We start from the raw sequence: 21,980 nt of genomic DNA, 5'->3' as shown, positions 1-21,980 counted from the left end.
ATTTTTTCCAAATATTTTGCTAAAATCACACGCATGAAGCCAAAAGCTTACTTTTCTTCTTTCGTGTTTTAGGGTGAGTTTGGATGAGCGGTGTGTTTACCTCCGGTGAGGTTAAAAAAAGCGGTGGCGGTGAGATTAGTTACTGTAGCAGTGAGATTGGATACTGTAGCGGTGAGATTAAAAACAATAGTAGAGTGTGTGTTTGGATTCAAACGCAGCTGTAGCAGTGAGATGAGAATAAAAAATGACTATTAAGGACATCAGATTAGAACTGATATATAATATAATTTTTAAAAATTATTAAAATATGTGAATTTATAAATTCATTTAATAGAATATTAAAATGTATCTTCTAATATTTTAATGAATTATATAATCAATTTAGATTATTTATTAGATAAACGCACCGCCTATCCAAAGGGAGCCTATGCAGTTAACGCCAATAATGTCTTAATCGACTTGTTTATTTTAGATGGCTTTTAATCCCTTTTCTCAAAATTTCCTAAGATGCAATTATAAATTGCTATATTTGCTATAGTTTATATAGGTATAAATTTTAAATTTATACACGAATTTTGATCCAATGTGCAATTTAATACATAAACTTTGATTCAATATAATTAAATATATTTTTTATAATTTATAATGTATTTATTTTTTTAAATATAGTTTTAAATTTTTTAAATTTAAAATTTTAATTAATTATTGGTATTATATCCACGTACATGCCCCATCAACAAAAGTAAATTTTTCTATCAATTTTGAGATTTTACCAAATAATGCAAGTTTAAGGGAGTAAAAATGAAAAATAGAAATTTTCTTTTAAATAGCCATTGTGCCTTTAAATAATAAAGCAAACTTTCAAATCAGACATCAGCCTGAGCGCCGATTGACCCAAATTCTTTTCCACAAATTTTTGATCTGTTTCATTTGCGGCCCAAAGCAGATAAAAGACGCAGCAAAACCAGAAATAACTGTTTTCCAGTACCATTTTTAATCTCAACATGAAAATTAAAAAAGAAAAAGAAAGTAAGAACATAGAATATATATGTGTATATAAATCAGTCATCGGCAACCCAACTCAACTCTTCCTTCAGCACGGATGCTTGTGTTGGTAAAAAGCTTCTGAAGATCAATGTAACCGATGATGGTATCTTCGAAAACTGCATCTTCAAGCTGCGCATTGTCGAATGTTGAACCAGATAACACTGTGTTCTTGAATATAGCTCCTTGCAGATTCGCTTTTCCGAAATTAACTCAATCCAAAACCGCATTCGAGAAGTCTGTACCTGTGTTCATTATATTTTGGATCATTTCCCATTTTATGCTAAACTTATTCACCATGATTTCCAATACTCAACTTGGATGTGTGTTGAATACACACATGTACTCGGTACGTGTATGCTTAATTTTTTCTAAATGTTTTCATGTATTTTGAGGATTGTACAGCCCAATTATTGCCCGGGCCCAATTAACAGAGCCCAAACACCAACCCACAAGCCCAATTACAACCCAAACCCGAGGCCCAAATTCGGAGCCAATTCCCCCAAAAAAAATCCAACTAGGGTTTCAGAAAAATGAAACCCTAGCCAAACCTAGCGCCGCACCCATCCCTCTGCCGTTCGCCTTGTCCCATCGCCACCCACCGTGCCTAGCTTCATCAACACCTGCAAAATGGCAGAAAAAGCCGGAGCACGCAACAGATAGTGCAAAGCAATAGAATCCAACCAAAAAATACAATGTAAATTGGCTATAAAAGCCAAACAATATCTCTGTACATTTTTTAGAGACAGCATTTTGAATTCAAGAAAAAGAAAAAGCAAATAAAAAAAGGTTGACTCCAGTTATTTCTACTCTATTCTCGTGTTCTTATTCATTTTATTTCTTTTATTTTTGTTTATTTTTCTGCAATCGTTTAATAAATAAAGCGGGACTAAAAGGGAAAGGGGAAGATACCTTACTGCTTCGGTGGGCTGGTGTCGGAACTCCGCCTTTGCCGTCGTCGGAGTCGAGCAAAAAGGGGCGTTTCATCCCTTTTCCTTTTGGTCTCGCGGTTGAGAAGGCTTAGCCTTCGGGGACGCCGCAAAAGGGGGAGGCCTAGGGGCCGTTCTCGCGCAGCTCCGGCCACTGACCATGGAGGCGGAGATGGTGGCCTGAGCTTTAAGGCCGAGAGGGGCGCAGAGAGGAGAGCATTCGAGCTCTCTGTTCTCTTTTCCTGTTTCTTTTTTTATTTTTTTTTTATTTTTTTCTCTTTTCATTAGAAAATGAAATGGAGGCTACCAGATTAGGGTTCTTTTTGGCCCTTACATGATGTGAAACGACGCCGTTTGGAGTCTGATCAGTGGCTCCAAAACGGCGTCGTATTGAGCTCTGACCCGCGCGGTGACCCGACCCAGGGGAAGGATCCGCGTGTTTTCTTTAAATGGGATATTTGTGCGCGTAGTCCCTCCGACTTTGTAGCGCGTTGCAATTTGGTCCTGTTTCGCTATTTCCTATTTTTCAATTTCGCCCCAGAATTCTGTTTTTGTTCTATTTTGATCCTCCGCTGCACTGCGTTTTGGGGCTTCGGGGTATTTATGATTTTGGTCCCCCCCCTTTTCGCGCATATTACATTTTGATCCTTTATTCCGTTTTATTTTTTATTTCAGCCCTAAGATTTTGTTCCCGTTTTGAATTAGTCCTATTATTATTATTATTATTATTATTATTATTATTATTATTACTACTACTATTATTATTATTACCTATTTATTTATATTAATTTTATTTAAACTTCTGGTACATATATATATTTATATATTTTACAACTTATGTACCTATCTATATATCTATATACATATTTTCATTTTCATAAATACATACATATTTATATATAATCTTTATAGTCCAAAATACACCTTTTTTTATATTTTTTTAAATCCGCATATACATACACATTTTCAATATATTTTTAGTATGTATATAAATTAACGTATTTATTTGTATACATATGTATATTTTCATTAGTTTTAAACTTTAGTTTGTACATATATACTTTTTCTTTTATTTTACAATATATATATACACTTACTTTTTATATGTATTTCTTTATCTTCGTATTCCATAGTTTTATACACCTATATATGTACATTTTTTTATACATACGCGTATTTATTTATTTTATATAAAATATACTTTATATATTTTGTTAATTCATGTATACACATATTTTAGTTCATGTCTATATATATCTTTTTATACTTAATTGTATTTGCTATTTATTTATTTCATTTAGTTATTATTTTGAATGAATGATTTAACTTTATTCGTTTTTTTATTTTGTTATTTTGTATGTTGTAAGTTTGATCGTTCATATTGATTGCTATAGCTTGCATCGTTTTTATATTTTCATGTTCATTATGATTTTGCCATGCATAAATAATGTAATTTGCTTTCACTATAATTTTGTGCTTTATTTTTACTCGATATAACAAAATTTATTTTTTCAAAAATGGCATTTCGTGTTTGGGTTCGAGAAAATCGTGCCCTAACTTACTGGGTTTCGATTTTCTCGATAAATCTAAATGTACGAATCTTTCCAAACTCAAATTTTAGATGACCTCGGGATTAAAAAAATCACGTCCTAACTTACTGGTCATGATCTCATTTTTAAATCCGAGATGGCTAAAATATCTTTTAAATAAGCATTTTTCATTCGCGTATCGAGAATTTGAGATATTGTATTCTAACTTACTGGATATGATCCTCTTTCTCGATTAACGTGAAATATATTTCTTTTTCCAAAAAATTTCATTTTAATACAAGGATCGTATTTTTAATTCTTTCAAGTTCTCAATTTTCGACATTAAGACATTAGATAATCAACAAGGTACCAATTTCTGGGCGTTACGAGGGTGCTAATCCTTCCTCGTACGTAACCGACTCCCGAACCCATTTTCTAAATTTCGTAGACCAAAACCGTTGTTTTAATAAAATCAAATTATTTATTAAAAACAACCTTTTTCCGAGGTGACCCAATCACACCTCAAAAAGGATTGGTGGCGACTCCCTTTTTCATTTTCAAAACCCAAGTCGACCCCGTTTTTCAATAAAAAAAATGGTGTCAACAGCTTGGCGACTCCACTGGGGACTCAAAAAAATTGAGAGTCAAGCCACGAGTTGATTATCTCTTGTCCTTTTGTCAAAAGTTGAAAATTTGAGTTAAATATCCGATCCTCTCATTGCATTTTATTTTGAGTTATAGTTTTTATCATGTTTGGTATTTTAAGTTTTTATATACCTCTGCACATTGCATTGCATGACCGTTGGTCACACCTCTTAAGTGGGAGTGAGAAGCTACGCCTTCGTGAGGTTTTCACCTCCGCATGGGATAGTGAATCGCTTCCGGGATACATCCGTACCTATGTCTTCGTGAGATTTTCATCTCCGCATGGCCATAGGGAAATGTATTCCCCTGAACTGAACTCGGTCCATATGAGCCTATAATGGGTGAGGATTGAGGAATCTGCTGGTTCAGGTACCCTGCTTAGAACCAAACCACATGTAATGACCCATAAGAACCGACCTAGGTAGAGCTACGCCAAACCTCAGTGCTTACCTAAATGGATGTTATATTTATCGTCATTTACGTTAAATCTTGTTCTGCATAATATTATATTTGCTTTATTTGATTGTATAGCATTTTCATTCTAAAAGAGGTGTCGATTCATGTTCAGTGTCTAAAACGAAAGCTTATCATGGAAAAGGGATTTCTTGATAAAGTAGAAGATAATGCGGCTGTGCGAGTTTGGGCTGAAACGACACAACGGGAGAAAGGCGATAGTCTTACCGAGGGGCACGTGTCAGAATTATGGGATTTCACCCGTATCAGTGTAATCCAGAATGACCTTCGAGAAATGAAAGAAGTCTGGGATCAGTGGGATGTCGGGACCAAGCAGTTGTTCTATTGTAACTACGGTGACCTACCTTATCTGCTCAGTGTCAAAGTGGACAAGTATTTATTCCGAGCCCTTGCTCAATTTTGGAATCCTGCCTACAGTTGTTTCACTTTTGGGAAAGTCGATTTGACGCCTACTGTGGAGGAGTATACGACCTTGCTTCGGTGCCCAAAGTTTCAAGTCGACAGGGTTTATTCTAGAGCTGCTTGTGTCCCTTCATTGTTAAGGAAATTAATGAACATTACCGGGATGAGCGAGCAGTGGGTCGCTGCCCGAATCCAACAGAAGGGCGACAGTAAATGTGTCCCTTGGAAAAGCTTACGAGATTTGGTGCTTGTACATCCTGACGTAAAGAAAAGGGTCGATGTCTTCGCTTTAGGTATCTACGGGCTAGTGGTCTTCCCCAAGGCTTTAGGGCACATCGACGAGGCTGTATCTGATTTGTTTGATCGGCTTAGTAAAGGGGTTACACCGGTTCCGGCAATACTGGCGGAAACTTTTAGATCCCTGAGTGCATGTCGGAAAACAGGTGAGGGAAGGTTTATTGGATGCGCACAACTTTTATTGGCATGGTTTCATAGTCATTTCTGGAAAATGGAAAAGGTCTCTTATCGAGTGTTCTCTAACGGTTACTCCCCTCTAGAGGAATTGGTGGCCACACCAAGACGGGATGATCTTTCAGAAGAAAGATGGAGGGAGATACTCCAGAATCTCCAGGATGAAGATATTGAATGGAGGGCTCATTGGTTAATTCCTGATGAGATATTGTACCGGTGTGGAGATTTCGACTGGGTTCCTCTGCTCGGGATATGGGGAGCTATCGGATATGCTCCCCTACTCGTATCCAGACAGTATAGATCACGACAATTCGTACCAGCAATGCTGGGGTCGGCCTATTCTGATTTTTCTTATAGGGAGGACAATTACAAGAAAAAGGTTCGAGAGGTGTCTAATGCCTGGAACCAAACTCGCCGAATGAGAATTTTAGCCGTGGGTCCGACGATGACCCCCGAGTATAGCCAGTGGCGTGATCAAAGGGTCAACGATAATATCCCGGCGTCTAATCCAGAAACTGCTCGATCTTTAGAGGAACACCTACAGGTACTGCCCTCTGAGATAGAGATTATCAAGCAAGAATTTGAAAAGAGGAGTTTGGAGATAGGAAAGAAAGTAGAGAAGTTAGAGGAAGAGAAAATACAGTTAGGACTAGATTTGGACATTCAAAGATTTGAGGCCGACAAATTAAGGAAAGGGAAGAACAAGGCAGAAGAAGGTTTAGACAGCCTGAAGACTGATTACAAGAAGTTGCGCAGGTCGATAAGAACTGCTGGCTTGGGTAAAACGTCAGAACAATGGCGGCAAGAAATTCAGGAGGAAAGAACGAAAGCTAATCAGTGGGAAAAGAAATTTCAGGATGCTCAAACTCGAGAAGTTACTTTGGGAGAAAGTCTGCTAGTCTGCCAAAATGAGAAGACGAAGTTGAATGCCCGAATAACTGAACTGGAAAGGCTACTTCACCAATACCGTAGTCGTAATTCTGTGATTGAATTAAAGGCAAGCTTGGAAAAAATTGAAGAATTAAAGGGACAAGTAAGAGAGCTCGAGGACGCATTGCAAAGCAGCGAATTCCGAATAGAGCTTCTGGAAAGAAGTAGTAAGCAGTGGCAAGGGCGATTCCAGCGGTCTCAAGATCAGATTAGAGACAGAGATTATGTTATGGGTGAGGCAGTGGTTCAAGTACGCGAGGTAGCTGATCACCTGCAAACCTTAGCGGTTCAAGCTGATCTATTAAGTTTAAAGTTTGAGGTGGAATCGGACCGGGGCCGAGAATTAGCTTGGCTCCTTAAAAAGGTTAAGGCTTTGGGCATAAGGGCAAAGCCGTATATGTAATCTATTTTATGTAAAGAAATTTCTTCTCTAGTAAAGCTCTCTAATGAAGTTGAATTAGAATCAGTGCCTCTTTTTTGCATTCATGCATTTACATATCATCATATGCATTAAGTTTTAAAAAGGGAGCCTAATTAATTTAAAATTATGATAGAACTACCCTGGAAACTAACAAAAATTTGCCAATCGTTTATCACTACGGTACCCGTCGCAAAACAAAAGCCATGGATCAAAGACTCGAAAGACTCGAACAGCTCCAAAGGGAGATACAAGAACAAATGCAAGAGCGGTTAGAGAAGATTCAACAAGATATGAAGAACGAAATGATAGAGTCTCAAAAAAGCATGATAGCTGAATTAACGCAATTGTTCAAAGGGGGAAGCGACAAAGGAAAAGACCCCGTGGTTAATACAGAAGAAGAAAATAATGATAGCCCTCTCTATCCCCCAGGTTTCACTCCTCCTCATGCGCAAACCCAAGCTGAGGTGCAACCACGCAGATCATCTGTTACTATCAGGCCTCAGCAATTTCAAATTGGTGCCTCAATACCAGTAAATTTCCAAACTGGAATAGGTTCTCATCTCGGAGAAGCCCCTACTAATCCCATAGTACCCGATTTTGACGAAATGATGGGAAAAGAGAAAACAAAGGAAGAACTACCGAGTCGATTGGAGGAAAGATGTAAATGGCTCGAAGAGAAATTCAAAGCCATGGAAAGTAGCGAGAATTATCATGGGATGGATGCTAAAGATCTAAGCTTGGTACCAAATTTGGTCCTTCCTCCCAAATTTAAGATACCGGAGTTTGAAAAAAATGACGGGACAAGTTGTCCCCAGGCTCATATCACTATGTTTTGCCGAAGGATGACCGGGTACATCAACAATGAGCAACTGTTGGTTCACTGTTTTCAGGACAGTTTGATCGGGTCAGCAGCTAGATGGTACAATCAATTGAGTCGAACCGAAATCCACTCCTGGAAAGATTTGGCGCAGGCCTTTATAAAGCAGTATAGACATGTGATGGATATAGCACCCGATCGAATTGTATTGCAAAACATGGAAAAGAAAACTAATGAGAACTTTCGCCAGTATGCTCGGAGATGGAGGGAGGTAGCAGCACAAGTTCAACCACCACTTTTAGAGAAGGAGATAACCATGCTTTTTATCAATACCTTGAAAGCTCCATTTCTCAATCACATGTTGGGCAGTGCCACTAAAAGCTTTCCAGACATAGTGATGTCTGGAGAAATGATAGAGAACGCCATAAGATGTGGCAAGATAGAAGCAGGAGAAAGTACTAAAAGATCGGCTCCAAGGAAAAAGGAACATGAGATAAACAATACAAGCACGTTTAACAGGGACCATTCTAAATCAATCACGGTGGGGCAAGCCAGAGCAGTAACCGCTAATCAGTAAATTTTTTCGACACAGGAATCCAATCCAAGGCCAAAGGTAGAGAAACTTCAATTCACACCCATTCCAGTGACGTATAGGGAATTGTACCAGAACTTATTCGATGCACGTGTGATATCTCCTTTTTACCTCAAACCTATGCAACCTTCATACCCTAAGTGGTATGACGCAAGCGTTCAATGCGAGTATCACGCAGGGACCAAGGGGCACTCAATTGAAAACTGCACTGCATTCAAGAAGTTAGTTGAAAGACTTATCAATTTGGGGATCGTAAAGATAGGTGACTCATCAGGACCGAATGTAGCAGAGAATCCGTTGCCCAACCATGATAATAAAGGGGTGAATGCGATAATTGAATATGGAGGAAGGAGAGTCAAAGCCAACATAGCAGAGATAAAGACCCCCTTGAATGGGTTTGGAAACAAATGATGAAAAGAGGTCTCATCAAGCAAGTTTCAATAGAAAGGCCTGAAGGAACAAGGAAATTTTGCGAGTTCCATGCAGAAGAAAGCCATGACATCCAAGATTGCACCGAGTTCAAAACCATGATGCAAAACTTAATGGATAGCAAAGAGTTGAAGTTTTATGAAGAGATTAAGGGATTAGAAGGAGGAGAGGTTTATGCTGCAGAAGAAGGATTCACGGGGAAATCCCAAAAGGCTAATTACCCGGTGGTGATTATTGCAAAACCAATGAGCAGAGAATCTGGAATACAAATAGCACCAAAGGTCGTAATCCAAAAACCTGTATCCTTTCCCTACAAGGATAGCAAAAAGGTTCCTTGGAATTACAACTGCAATGTAACAATCCCAGGAGAGGAGAGCTTGATAAATGCTTCAGGAGAGGATGAAGGATTCTATACACGAAATGGAAAACGCTATGATCCGGCAAACGCAAGAGTGAAGTCTGGAAAAGGAAAAGCCTTAGCGGTTGAATTGGGAAAAGTAAAGACAGACAAAATCGAGCCGCGCATCAATCAGCCGGTAACTGAAAATGAGGCTAATGAATTTTTAAAATTTTTAAAACATAGCGAGTACAGCGTGGTAGAGCAATTACATAAGCAACCGGCTCGTATCTCGATGCTTGAATTGCTTCTAAGTTCAGAGATACATCGTAACGCGCTGATTAAGGTGCTAAATGAAACTTACGTCGCTGATGATATCTCAGTGAATAAGTTGGACCGTTTGGTTAATAATATCAGTGCCGACAATTTCATCTTCTTTAATGATGATGAAATACCGCCCGGGGGAAGAGGAACTGCCAAAGCCTTACATGTTTCTACTTACTGCGGGAAACATATGTTGTCAAGAGTGCTAATTGATAATGGATCAGCCTTGAATGTTTTACCCCTATCCACCTTAAATAGGTTACCGGTGGACAGCTCTCACATGAAATCATGCCAGAACATAGTGAGAGCATTTGATGGTACCGAAAGAAAGGTGATGGGAAGAATAGAAATACCTCTCTTGATTGGCCCAAATACGTACGAAGTGGATTTCTTAGTGATGGATATCAAGCCTTCGTATAATTGCTTACTGGGGAGACCATGGATTCATTCAGCAGGGGCGGTGCCTTCATCATTACACCAGAAGTTGAAATTAGTGACAGAAGGCCGGTTAATTACGATTGACGCTGAGGAAGACATCATTGCATCGGTAACCAGCGACGCATCATATTTTGGAGTAGATGACGATGCGGTCGAATGTTCTTTTCGATCCTTAGAGTTCGTAAATGCAACTTTTGTCACTGAAGGAAAGAAAATCCCAATGCCCAGCATATCTAGAGCCACAAGGATGGGACTACAAATGACAGTTGGGAAAGGAGCTGTGCCTGGAAGAGGACTGGGAAGATGCCTTCAAGGAAAGATTGAGGCACCAGTGGTGAAAGACAATCAGGACCGTTTTGGTTTAGGATTTAAACCAAATGCCAAGCAGAGAAAGAAAGAGTTAGAGAAAAGACAAGACAGGAGGAAAGCGCGTTTGAACGGAAAAGAAGTTGATTGGGAACCTATGGCTTTCCCCCACATATCCAGGACATTCATATCAGGAGGAACCATGTATTCTGGACTGAGGACTCCAAGAAAGAAGACCGCAGAGGAAATGTTAGGAAACTTAAGCATCAATGCCATATTTGAAGAAGAATCTGAAGAGGGAAGTACATCAGGCATCTATCCCGTTGAACCTGGGAGTGTTTTAAACAATTGGACTGCAGAAGAAATGCCCGAAGTTTTTAGAGCTTTTCCAGAGTAATATTCAAAACATATTAGTTGTTCTAAGCCTGGAGAAAATAAAAACTTTTGTGAACTAAAATAGGCTTACATGTGGACATTGTGATTTCAATGAAATATATCTTCGCATTTTGAGTATATATATTCTTTTAAAACTCTTTCCATTCTTTCATACGAATAGTCATCCCGAATGCTTTTATTCTGAATCATTCTTTTATTCATGGTCATACTAAATAAGAATCCTTAAATTCATACATTCCCTGTACATTCTTTGATACCTATAACAGGTCCCAAGATATCAATGATATGAGTGACTCTACTATGGACTTAGAAAATCCTTTTGAACGAGATATGTGTTTAGAGGAATCTCAAGATTTTGAAGATAACACGGATTACAACCTACCTCCGGACTTATTGAGGATGGTAGAGCAGGAAGAGAAACAGGTTCTTCCTCACGAGGAGACGATAGAGACAGTGATCCTGGAGGAGGGAAAGATGGTAAAGATTGGCACGTGCATAGCTGATGAAGTGAAACGAGACCTCGTTAAATTGCTTCGAGAGTTCAAAGATGTCTTCGCATGGTCATACCAAGATATACCGGGGTTAAGTACTGACATCGTAGTTCACCGACTTCCTATAAAGGAAGATTACAAACCAGTTCGGCAAAAGCTCCGAAGGATGAGGCCTGATGTTGTGTTAAAAATAAAAGAGGAGGTACAAAAATAATTCGACGCTGGATTCCTGCAGGTGGTCAAATACTCCGAGTGGGTAGCCAATATCGTTCCTGTCCCTAAAAAAGATGGGAAGGTCCGAATGTGTGTAGATTATAGAAATTTAAATAAGGCCAGCCCCAAAGATAACTTTCCCTTGCCGCACATTGATGCCTTGGTGGACAACACAGTAGGACATTCGCTGTTTTCTTTCGTGGATGGTTTCTCTGGATATAACCAAATTAAGATGCATCCTGAGGATATGAAGAAAACTACATTCATAACCCTATGGGGAACCTTTTGTTATAAGGTGATGCCATTTGGGGTGAAAAACGCAGGGGCAACGTATCAGAGGGCCATGGTAACATTGTTCCATGATATGATGCATAATGAGTTAGAGGTCTATGTTGATGACATGATTGCAAAATCTAAAACAGAAGAGGAACACGTGCAGGTCCTTAAGAAATTATTTATGAGGTTGAGAAAATTTCAGCTAAAGCTAAATCCAGCAAAATGCACATTTGGGGTCAGATCAGGAAAATTGCTTGGGTTCGTGGTCAGTGAGAAAGGAATTGAGATTGATCCTGACAAAGTAAGAGCAATACAAGAATTACCCCCGCCGCCTACTCAAAAGGAGGTTCAAGGTTTTCTAGGAAGGCTGAACTATATTGCTCGGTTCATCTCACAGCTAACTGAGAAATGCGACCCCATTTTTCGCCTCCTCAAGAAACATAATCTTGGTGTATGGGATGAGGAATGTCAAAAAACTTTTGAAAAAGTCAAACATTACTTATCCAACGCCCCAGTGCTGATGCCACCCTGCCCAGACAAACCACTCATACTGTATTTGGCAGTATTTGGAAATTCCATGGGATGCGTGCTTGGTCAACATGATGAGTCAGGACGAAAGGAAAGAGCAATCTACTATCTCAGTAAGAAGTTCACTGAATGCGAAACAAGATATTCGCCAATCGAGAAATTATGTTGTGCCCTAATCTGGACCACTCGGAGACTGAGACAGTACATGTTGTACCATACGACCTGGTTAATCTCCAAATTGGACCCTTTGAAATACTTAATGGAGTCAACCGCTCTGAATGGAAGAATGGCCCGATGGCAAATTCTTCTATCTGAATTTGACATAGTCTATGTAAACCAGAAAGCGGTCAAAGGAAGTGCAATAGCGGAATTCCTAGCAAGTAGGGCTCTGGATAATTATAAGCCATTGAACTTCGATTTCCCAAATGAAGATTTGATGTATATCGCAACTGTAGAGAAAGATTTCCAAGAAGGTGGTTCTTGGAAGTTGAGTTTTGACGGAGCTTCAAATGCTATAGGCAACGAAATTGGGGCAGTACTCGTGTCTCCCAGTGGAGACTATTATCCTTTCACTAGCAAATTGGACTTTGACTGCATAAATAATATGGCTGAGTATGAAGCTTGCATTATGGGCATCCGGGCAGCCATAGAACGGAAAATTAAGGTGCTAGAAGTATACGGGGACTCTGCATTAGTAATTTATCAGCTCAAAGGGGAATGGGAAACAAGAGACCCGAAGTTGGTCCGCTATCGAAAATTGGCTATAGAATTGATTGAGGAATTTGATAGTGTCACCTTTAGTTACCTCCCGCGAGATGAAAACCAGATGGCAGATGCTTTGGCCACTTTAGCCTCCATGTTTAAAGTGAACAAATTAGAAGATATGAAGCCTATCCAGATCAGCATCTACGAGGCTCCAGCTCATTGTTGCAACATTAACAGTGAAGAGGGAAAGGATGATCACCCTTGGTACCATGACATATTGCAATATGTGAAGAGTCGTGAATACCCTGACCATGCGACAGAAAATGATAAGAAGACATTAAGGAGATTAGCCATTGACTATGTCCTAGATGGGGAAATTTTGTATAAAAAGGGAAAAGATCAAGTATTGTTGAGGTGTGTGGATGCTGTCGAGGCAAAAGAAATTTTGGAAGAAGTGCATAAAGGTATCTGTGGAATGCATGCCAACGGCTTCACGATGGCCAGACAAATTATGAGATTTGGGTACTATTGGTCCACCATGGAAGGGGATTGCATTAATTATGCCAAAAGGTGCCATAAGTGTCAAATCTACAGTAACAAAATGCACGCACCACCTTCACCCCTTCATGTTATGGTTTCTCCATGACCTTTCTCCATGTGAGGAATGGACGTTATCGGGCCAATATCTCCAAAAGCTTCTAATGGGTATCGTTTTATCTTTGTGGTTATTGATTACTTCACTAAATGGGTGGAGGCTGCTTCATATGCAAATATCACGAAGTCGGCAGTTAGCAAGTTTCTGAAAAAGGAGATCATATGCCGATACGGGATGCCTGAAAGGATCATATCCGATAATGCGATAAACTTAAACAACAACTTAATAGCGGAAGTTTGTAGTCAGTTCAAGATCAGACACCACAATTCGTCACCGTATCGTCCAAAAATGAATGGTGCCGTGGAAGCAGCTAACAAAAACATCAAGAAAATTGTAGGAAAAATGACTGAAACCTACAAAGACTGGCACGAGAAATTATCTTTTACTCTCCTGGCATATCGCACTTCCGTTAGAACCTCTACTGGGGCAACACCGTTTTCTTTAGTCTATGGGATGGAAGCAGTTTTACCCATAGAAGTTGAAATTCCTTCCCTCCGAGTATTAGCTGAACTAAAGTTGGATGATGCTGAATGGATTCAATCTCGATATGACCAGCTAAACTTGGTAGAAGAAAAGAGGTTAAAAGCTATTCGTCATGGTCAGATGTATCAGAAACGAATGACGCGAGCCTATAACAAAAAAGTTCGTCCCAGAGAATTTTACGAGGGGGTCTTAGTTTTGAAAAAGATTCTTCCTCTACAAAAGGATTTTAGAGGAAAAAGGATGCCAAATTGGGAAGGTCCTTATGTGGTAAAAAAGGCCTTTTCAGGAGGAGCTTTGATCTTGAGCGAGATGGATGGTAAAAGCTTGCCAAATCCTGTGAACTCGGATTCAGTCAAGAAATACTTCACCTGAAGGAGGAGGACCAAAGTGAAAACCCGTAAAGGGAATTCAAAAAAAAAAAAGGAGAGAGGCCAAGGTGAAAACCCGTAAAGGGCGCCTTGAGACCAAAGGGGATTTGAGTTGAAAACTTGAAAAGGCGGCTCAAATTTTGAAGAAGCGTGAGGTGAACGAAACAGCTCAAATTTTGATCAGGATCTGAGGCATGTGGTGGTCTTACTATACCTGAATCACAAGAAGGAATAGGTGACATCTTGGGGTATCGACAGAATACTGTAGATTCCCTAAACACATATTAAATGGTCTTTAGAAAACTTATGCAGAGAAGCTCGTGCTGCGATATCTGGGGCACCTGTCGTCATCTTATATTTTGAATCTTGGCAAAATTTGTTGTCTTGATTAATGTATTCATTTCAAGCTTTGCTCCCCAGTAAAATTTCATTTTGTCTATTGTCTTCTTTCATTTTTATCTTGGCAAAATTTGCTATCTTGATTAACTCATTCATTTCGAGATTTGTTCTCAATAACATTTGTTTGATCGTTGTGGTAATCTTTTCGAAAAACATTTAGAATAACTATTAATGAACTGAATGTTCAAGCAAATGGAGTTTTGCATATTACTCTAGAAATTTCTAAATAATGAAGGAACCTGAAACAGGACTGTTGTTTAGAGCACACTAAATTCAAAGTGTCTAAAAGGGAAAAGTCCAAGTTAGGACTATCTTTTCAAATTTTGTTCTCCAAACATTGAACAAAATGACAAGATGTCGTGTTGGTGGCAAAGCTTCAATGAACAAACAAGTGATGTTCACCAAGCAATAAGAAAATGTCTTCTGGGAGAAGAAAACTCTTCATTGTGCATGAGCATTTGGTATGACACCTTGGGAATGGGGTAAAGGACCAAAGAGCTTCACATTCTGTATCATTGAATTGTGATAGCAGAGGATCGAGAAAAGGCCAGATCTTCCTACCTTTGGGTTACAGCGGGAGAAAGATGGTTCAAATTTTGCATCCAGTGGATTGAACCTGGAGGTTTACAGTGGGGGGCAGTCTGGTTAAGTTTTTCTTTGGATTTGCCAGTCGAGCAAGAAGGCGTTGTAGCACGTCAGCGATAAACCTTAATAAGCTTTTGCGTGATGATAACCTAAGCATCAAGAAATCACTTTCATGACATTTCGACATTCATTCAAATGTCATTCATACACGTCTAGTTAGGACCATTTGATTCATTCTGGTCATCCTAATTACTAGACATAAATAGGTCCATCAAATGGATTATACAGGTCATGTTCCCCAGAGAACAGATCAATGAAGATAGCAGATCTTGCCTTCCTATATTGACAGCGAAGCAGATCGAATAAACCATAGTTTGCAATTTAAAAGATCAAAGCCACAACGGCGAATCTTACTTCCAGGCGATGCAGTGGAACAGATTGAAGCTACAACAGCGAATCTCACTTCCCCGACATTGCAATTTAAAAGATCGAAGCCACAACGGCGAATCTTACTTCCAGGCGATGCAGTGGAACAGATTGAAGCTACAACAGCGAATCTCACTTCCCCGACATTGCAATTTAAAAGATCGAAGCCACAATGGCAAATCTTACTTCCAGGCGATGCAGCGGAGCAGATTGAAGCTACAACAGCGAATCTCACTTCCCCGACATTGCAATTTAAAAGATCGAAGCCACAATGGCGAATCTTACTTCCAGGCGATGCAGCGGAGCAGATTAAAGCTACAACAGCGAATCTCACTTCTCCGACATTGCAATTTAAAAGATCGAAGCCACAACAGTGAATCTTACTTCTGGTAATGCAGTGGAACAGATTGAAGCTACAACAGCGAATCTCACTTCCCCGACATTGCAATTTAAAAGATCGAAGCCACAACGGCGAATCTTATTTCCTCGGCAAGACTGGGCAAAAATTGGTCTTTCTTAGTCTTTGCTCTGTTATCGTTACACGACAACGAGCAAAGAGGGGCAGCTGTACAGCCCAATTATTGCCCGGGCCCAATTAACAGAGCCCAAACACCAACCCACAAGCCCAATTACAACCCAAACCCGAGGCCCAAATTCGGAGCCCAATTCCCCCAAAAAAAAATCCAACTAGGGTTTCAGAAAAATGAAACCCTAGCCAAACCTAGCGCCGCACCGATCCCTCTGCCGTTCGCCTTGTCCCATCGCCACCCACCGTGCCTAGCTTCATCAACACCTGCAAAATGGCAGAAAAAGCCAGAGCACGCAACAGATAGTGCAAAGCAATAGAATACAACCAAAAAATACAATGTAAATTGGCTATAAAAGCCAAACAATATCTCTGTACATTTTTTAGAGACAGCATTTTGAATTCAAGAAAAAGAAAAAGCAAATCAAAAAAGGTTGACTCCAGTTATTTCTACTCTATTCTCGTGTTCTTATTCATTTTATTTCTTTTATTTTTGTTTATTTTTCTGCAATCGTTTAATAAATAAAGCGGGACTAAAAGGGAAAGGGGAAGATACCTTACTGCTTCGGTGGGCTGGTGTCGGAACTCCGCCTTTGCCGTCGTCGGAGTCGAGCAAAAAGGGGCGTTTCATCCCTTTTCCTTTTGGTCTCGCGGTTGAGAAGGCTTAGCCTTCGGGGACGCCGCAAAAGGGGGAGGCCTAGGGGCCGTTCTCGCGCAGCTCCGGCCACTGGCCATGGAGGCGGAGATGGTAGCCTGAGCTTTAAGGCCGAGAGGGGCGCAGAGAGGAGAGCATTCGAGCTCTCTGTTCTCTTTTCCTGTTTCTTTTTTTATTTTTTTATTTTTTTCTCTTTTCATTAGAAAATGAAATGGAGGCTACCAGATTAGGGTTCTTTTTGGCCCTTACATGATGTGAAACGACGCCGTTTGGAGTCTGATCAGTGGCTCCAAAACGGCGTCGTATTGAGCTCTGACCTGCGCGGTGACCCGACCCAGGGGAAGGATCCGCGTGTTTTCTTTAAATGGGATATTTGTGCGCGTAGTCCCTCCGACTTTGTAGCGCGTTGCAATTTGGTCCTGTTTCGCTATTTCTTATTTTTCAATTTCGCCCCAGAATTCTGTTTTTGTTCTATTTTGATCCTCTGCTGCACTGCGTTTTGGGGCTTCGGGGTATTTATGATTTTGGTCCCCCCCTTTTCGCGCATATTACATTTTGATCATTTATTCCGTTTTATTTTTTATTTCAGCCCTGAGATTTCGTTCCCGTTTTGAATTAGTCCTATTATTATTATTATTATTATTATTATTACTACTACTATTATTATTACCTATTTATTTATATTAATTTTATTTAAACTTCTGGTACATATATATATTTATATATTTTACAACTTATGTACCTATCTATATATCTATATACATATTTTCATTTTCATAAATACATACATATTTATATATAATCTTTATAGTCCAAAATACACCTTTTTTTATATTTTTTAAATCCGCATATACATACACATTTTCAATATATTTTTAGTATGTATATAAATTAACGTATTTATTTGTATACATATGTATATTTTCATTAGTTTTAAACTTTAGTTTGTACATATATACTTTTTCTTTTATTTTACAATATATATATACACTTACTTTTTATATGTATTTCTTTATCTTCGTATTCCATAGTTTTATACACCTATATATGTACATTTTTTTATACATACGCGTATTTATTTATTTTATATAAAATATACTTTATATATTTTGTTAATTCATGTATACACATATTTTAGTTCATGTCTATATATATCTTTTATACTTAATTGTATTTGCTATTTATTTATTTCATTTTGTTATTATTTTGAATGAATGATTTAACTTTATTCGTTTTTTATTTTGTTATTTTGTATGTTGTAAGTTTGATCGTTCATATTGATTGCTATAGCTTGCATCGTTTTTATATTTTCATGTTCATTATGATTTTGCCATGCATAAATAATGTAATTTGCTTTCACTATAATTTTGTGCTTTATTTTTACTCGATATAACAAAATTTATTTTTTAAAAAATGGCATTTCGTGTTTGGGTTCGAGAAAATCGTGCCCTAACTTACTGGGTTTCGATTTTCTCGATAAATCTAAATGTACGAATCTTTCCAAACTCAAATTTTAGATGACCTCGGGATTAAAAAAATCACGTCCTAACTTACTGGTCGTGATCTCATTTTTAAATCCGAGATGGCTAAAATATCTTTTAAATAAGCATTTTTCATTCGCGTATCGAGAATTTGAGATATTGTATTCTAACTTACTGGATATGATCCTCTTTCTCGATTAACGTGAAATATATTTCTTTTTCCAAAAATTTTCATTTTAATACAAGGATCGTATTTTTAATTCTTTCAAGTTCTCAATTTTCGACATCAAGACATTAGATGATCAACTAGGTACCAATTTCTGGGCGTTACGAGGGTGCTAATCCTTCCTCGTACGTAACCGACTCCCGAACCCATTTTCTAAATTTCGTAGACCAAAACCGTTGTTTTAATAAAATCAAATTATTTATTAAAAACAACCTTTTTCCGAGGTGACCCAATCACACCTCAAAAAGGATTGGTGGCGACTCCCTTTTTCATTTTCAAAACCCAAGTCGACCCCGTTTTTCAATCAAAAAAAAATGGTGTCAACAAGGATCATACTCATATATCTGTATCTAAATATATACGAGTAATTGTGCCAAGTTTATCAAATAGATAATTTGCACAAAATTATAATTGTCTCAAAAACACTGAGTTACGAAAAGATGTATGATTGTAGAAAATGCAAAACATAAAGAAGATTTACCTTTGAAGCTAGCTCCAACAGCATAAGCCTTTGACATCACAGCTTCAGACATGTCTGCACCATCAAACTTAGCATCCGACAAAAGTGCAGCCGCAACAGATTTCCCCTTCAAGTTCGATTTCTCGTTAGTGTAATCGCAGAAGCGTAGATCGAGCGGCTTATTGTACACACCATTTGCCTGACATATGGTGTTACCAACGAATGCACGCTCGCATCGGTTCGGCTCCGTTGACAACGAAGGAAGCCTCTGCATGACAATGCTTTAGTAATTAGACATTTTTAGTAGCCTTTTGACAGTGTTAATTTGAATCGTCAGATGGATATAGGAACATTTATTCCCCAATCCCAATAGTCATCCTTACCCGAGCAAGCCAGTTACTAAATGACCTAAGGTAACTTGGATGGACAGTTTGATTGAATTAACTAGGCTAATTTACGTATGAATTCCATTATTTCTTCTTTCAGGCTAAGATACAAACAGCTACCGTGCAACAATTTATGTGTTCCTGGCAATTCTTAACCCAGAGGAGTGGTGAAGGTTTTCAACCTGATTGGCAGCAATTACAGGCGAGGCAGTGGCAACGGTGCATACAGCAAGAAGGCCACAAGCTACAGTCCTCAGTGGAGACGAGCTTTCCTCGGATTTGGGAACACGTTTGCTAGCTGCTTCGATGGAAGAAAACATATCAGTAGTAGTAATTAAAGAGAAAACACAAAGCTAAACATGGCTTCCCCCATTAAAGTTCCAGACAATAACTCAACAACATAAACCCCAAAACATGACTTGAACTGAAGACATCACGGCAATTGAGATTTACCCACATAATGGGAATTACTTTCAAGCTTGAATCCATATTCCAAACATTCAAAAAGAGGAAAAAAAGAAAAAGAATTTGGAAGCAGTTTAAGAAATAAAGAAAGAAAAAAAAAGCAAGGGCCATACCAGAAGAAGAACAGGTGACTCTGAGAGGTACATGGGTTGATGAAGAGGACAACCATGGCGTTTTGTTGATAATTCTGGAGAGCATAAAGAGTTATGGGAGAGTGGAGTTGAAAGGGTCACCATTTTTGAAGGTATATATATATTTTTTTGTCTCTTTGATCTCCATTTTGAGAGCTTATCCATTGACATGGTTCTAGTTGCAGCAGGGTATTTTTGTCGGTTAAAAATACCAACAGTTCAGTTGATTTCAATTGCAGCTAAAATCTCCAGTTAATTTTCAGCTGAGCAGTGTGGTGGAGATGCAATCTCACTGCACTGATTTGCTGAACCAAACAGCATAACAGTGAGATTGGTACCATTTCCTCCCCCAACTGCACCTCACTAGCTTTTACAGCCAAACCAAAGGAAGCCTTAATTGAAAAGGAAATAGTGAAGAAGATAATTACTTAAATATGACAAATATTTTTAATTATGAATTTTAAAATAATTTTTAAACCTAACTTAAAATTAATGAAAATATATAAAATTACAAATTTTAGCATTTACGTTTATACATAGAGGTGCATCTAGGGGCTAGCAAAAACTCTGGTCTTTTTTAAAATAAATTTTTTTATTTAGACTTTTTATAATTTATAAAATTTTAAATTAATAATAATAAAATCATATTTTAACCTCCTAAAATGATAAAAATAGATTGAATCATCTAAAAATTATAAATATATAGGCTATTAAAATGATAAAATTATATTTTCACTATCATAAAAATATATAATTTAATTTCAACCCAAAAAAAATTCTAACTTCGACCTATTTACACCTCAAGATTATAAATTTAATTTAATACAAAAAATAGATTTTAATCTCAATTTTATTCAACCATCACATAATTCTCATTATAGGTTCTGATCATATCTGCTTTTTTTGATATAATGTTTAGAACTATTCATAGCCCCTCCCTAACCCATAAATAAGAGGATAATGTGCTTTAACATACTCGAAACTACGTCTTCTTGTATTGAGAACAATATCTATACCAATTAAACTAAAACTCAATCTGTTTTAAATTTTTGTCCTATTAAAAAAGTGTTCAAATCTCTTAAGTTTCTAAGGAAAATGAAGCTAGAAATATATCGTCATTGTTTGTAAAAAAAAAAAAAGGGGGGGGGGAATAAAAGTTAAAAATGATTGATGGAAAAAGATTCATCGACAAAAATAAAGGCTTCCATGGAATTTCCTCAATTCAATGGGGACCATAATAATGTGTTTTCCCTCTCTATTTCCATAAGAGACAAAAGGGATGAACCATAAAAATTAAAAGAATAATATACCATTTGGTACATGAATTTACTTTCAAAGTTTTGTTTGGTATTTGTTTATTTTTTTTCTCCAAATTGATACTTGCAATTAGTTCCAATGGTTAATTTGGCATCCAAATAATACGTCATTATGCGGTCTAATGAATATATGATACACAAATCCAAATACCAAATTAAGCATTAAAGCTAAAATCAAGTACTTAATTGAAAAACAAAAAACTTAATAATCAAATTGAAAAAAATATATATCAATTTAAATATTGAATCCAATCGTAGGTACCAAATATAGATGAAGGCAAAGGGGTAAACATTGGTCCTTGTCCCTTCAAAAATGGTCCCTTTAATTATTATTTTTAAATTACGTGTACTTTTCCCTCTAATAAATTATAAATCATCATTGACCCCTATAAAATAATTTGTTGGTTTCGTCCGGATACTAAATAGTATATTAATCCGTAAAATTATTTGACACAAACATTATTTTTGCTGCCAAATATAAAAGATTCCCTACAATATAACGTGATTCAATGAATATCTGATACGTGAGTTTTAATTAAAAAAAATAGGTATTCAATAGGAAGAAAAAAATTAAGTACCAAATTAAACATTGAAGTAAAATTTAGAAATTTATTTGAGACAAAAAAATCATATTGAAAAAAAAGACAAACTTAAAAGCTAAACTTAACTGCTTAATTGAGGGAAAAAGAATTGAAGAAAACTCAAACAAAATGCAAGTATC

General features: G+C 37.7%; 2 long non-coding RNA genes and 1 pseudogene across 2 annotated transcripts; 1 reads left to right on the top strand and 2 right to left on the bottom strand.

Moving 5' to 3' along the window:
- Positions 1 to 902: 902 nt before the first annotated feature.
- Positions 903 to 20,447, bottom strand: LOC107942442 (thylakoid lumenal 17.4 kDa protein, chloroplastic-like; annotated as a pseudogene).
- LOC121212687 (uncharacterized) lies at positions 15,346 to 18,429 on the bottom strand. Its single transcript, XR_005907928.1, has 2 exons — positions 16,696 to 18,429; positions 15,346 to 16,406 (listed from the first exon to the last, which is right to left on the bottom strand). It is a non-coding gene; the product is annotated as an uncharacterized lncRNA (long non-coding RNA).
- Positions 19,236 to 19,646, top strand: LOC107942445 (uncharacterized). The gene is made up of 2 exons (XR_001695839.1): positions 19,236 to 19,374; positions 19,448 to 19,646. It is a non-coding gene; the product is annotated as an uncharacterized lncRNA (long non-coding RNA).
- Positions 20,448 to 21,980: the final 1,533 nt, after the last annotated feature.

Source organism: Gossypium hirsutum, chromosome A13, assembly GCF_007990345.1.
Source record: "Gossypium hirsutum isolate 1008001.06 chromosome A13, Gossypium_hirsutum_v2.1, whole genome shotgun sequence".
Lineage (NCBI taxonomy): Eukaryota > Viridiplantae > Streptophyta > Magnoliopsida > Malvales > Malvaceae > Gossypium > Gossypium hirsutum.
The sequence above is the reverse complement of the archived record's forward strand: the minus strand, read 5'-3'. Positions and strand labels throughout refer to the sequence as shown.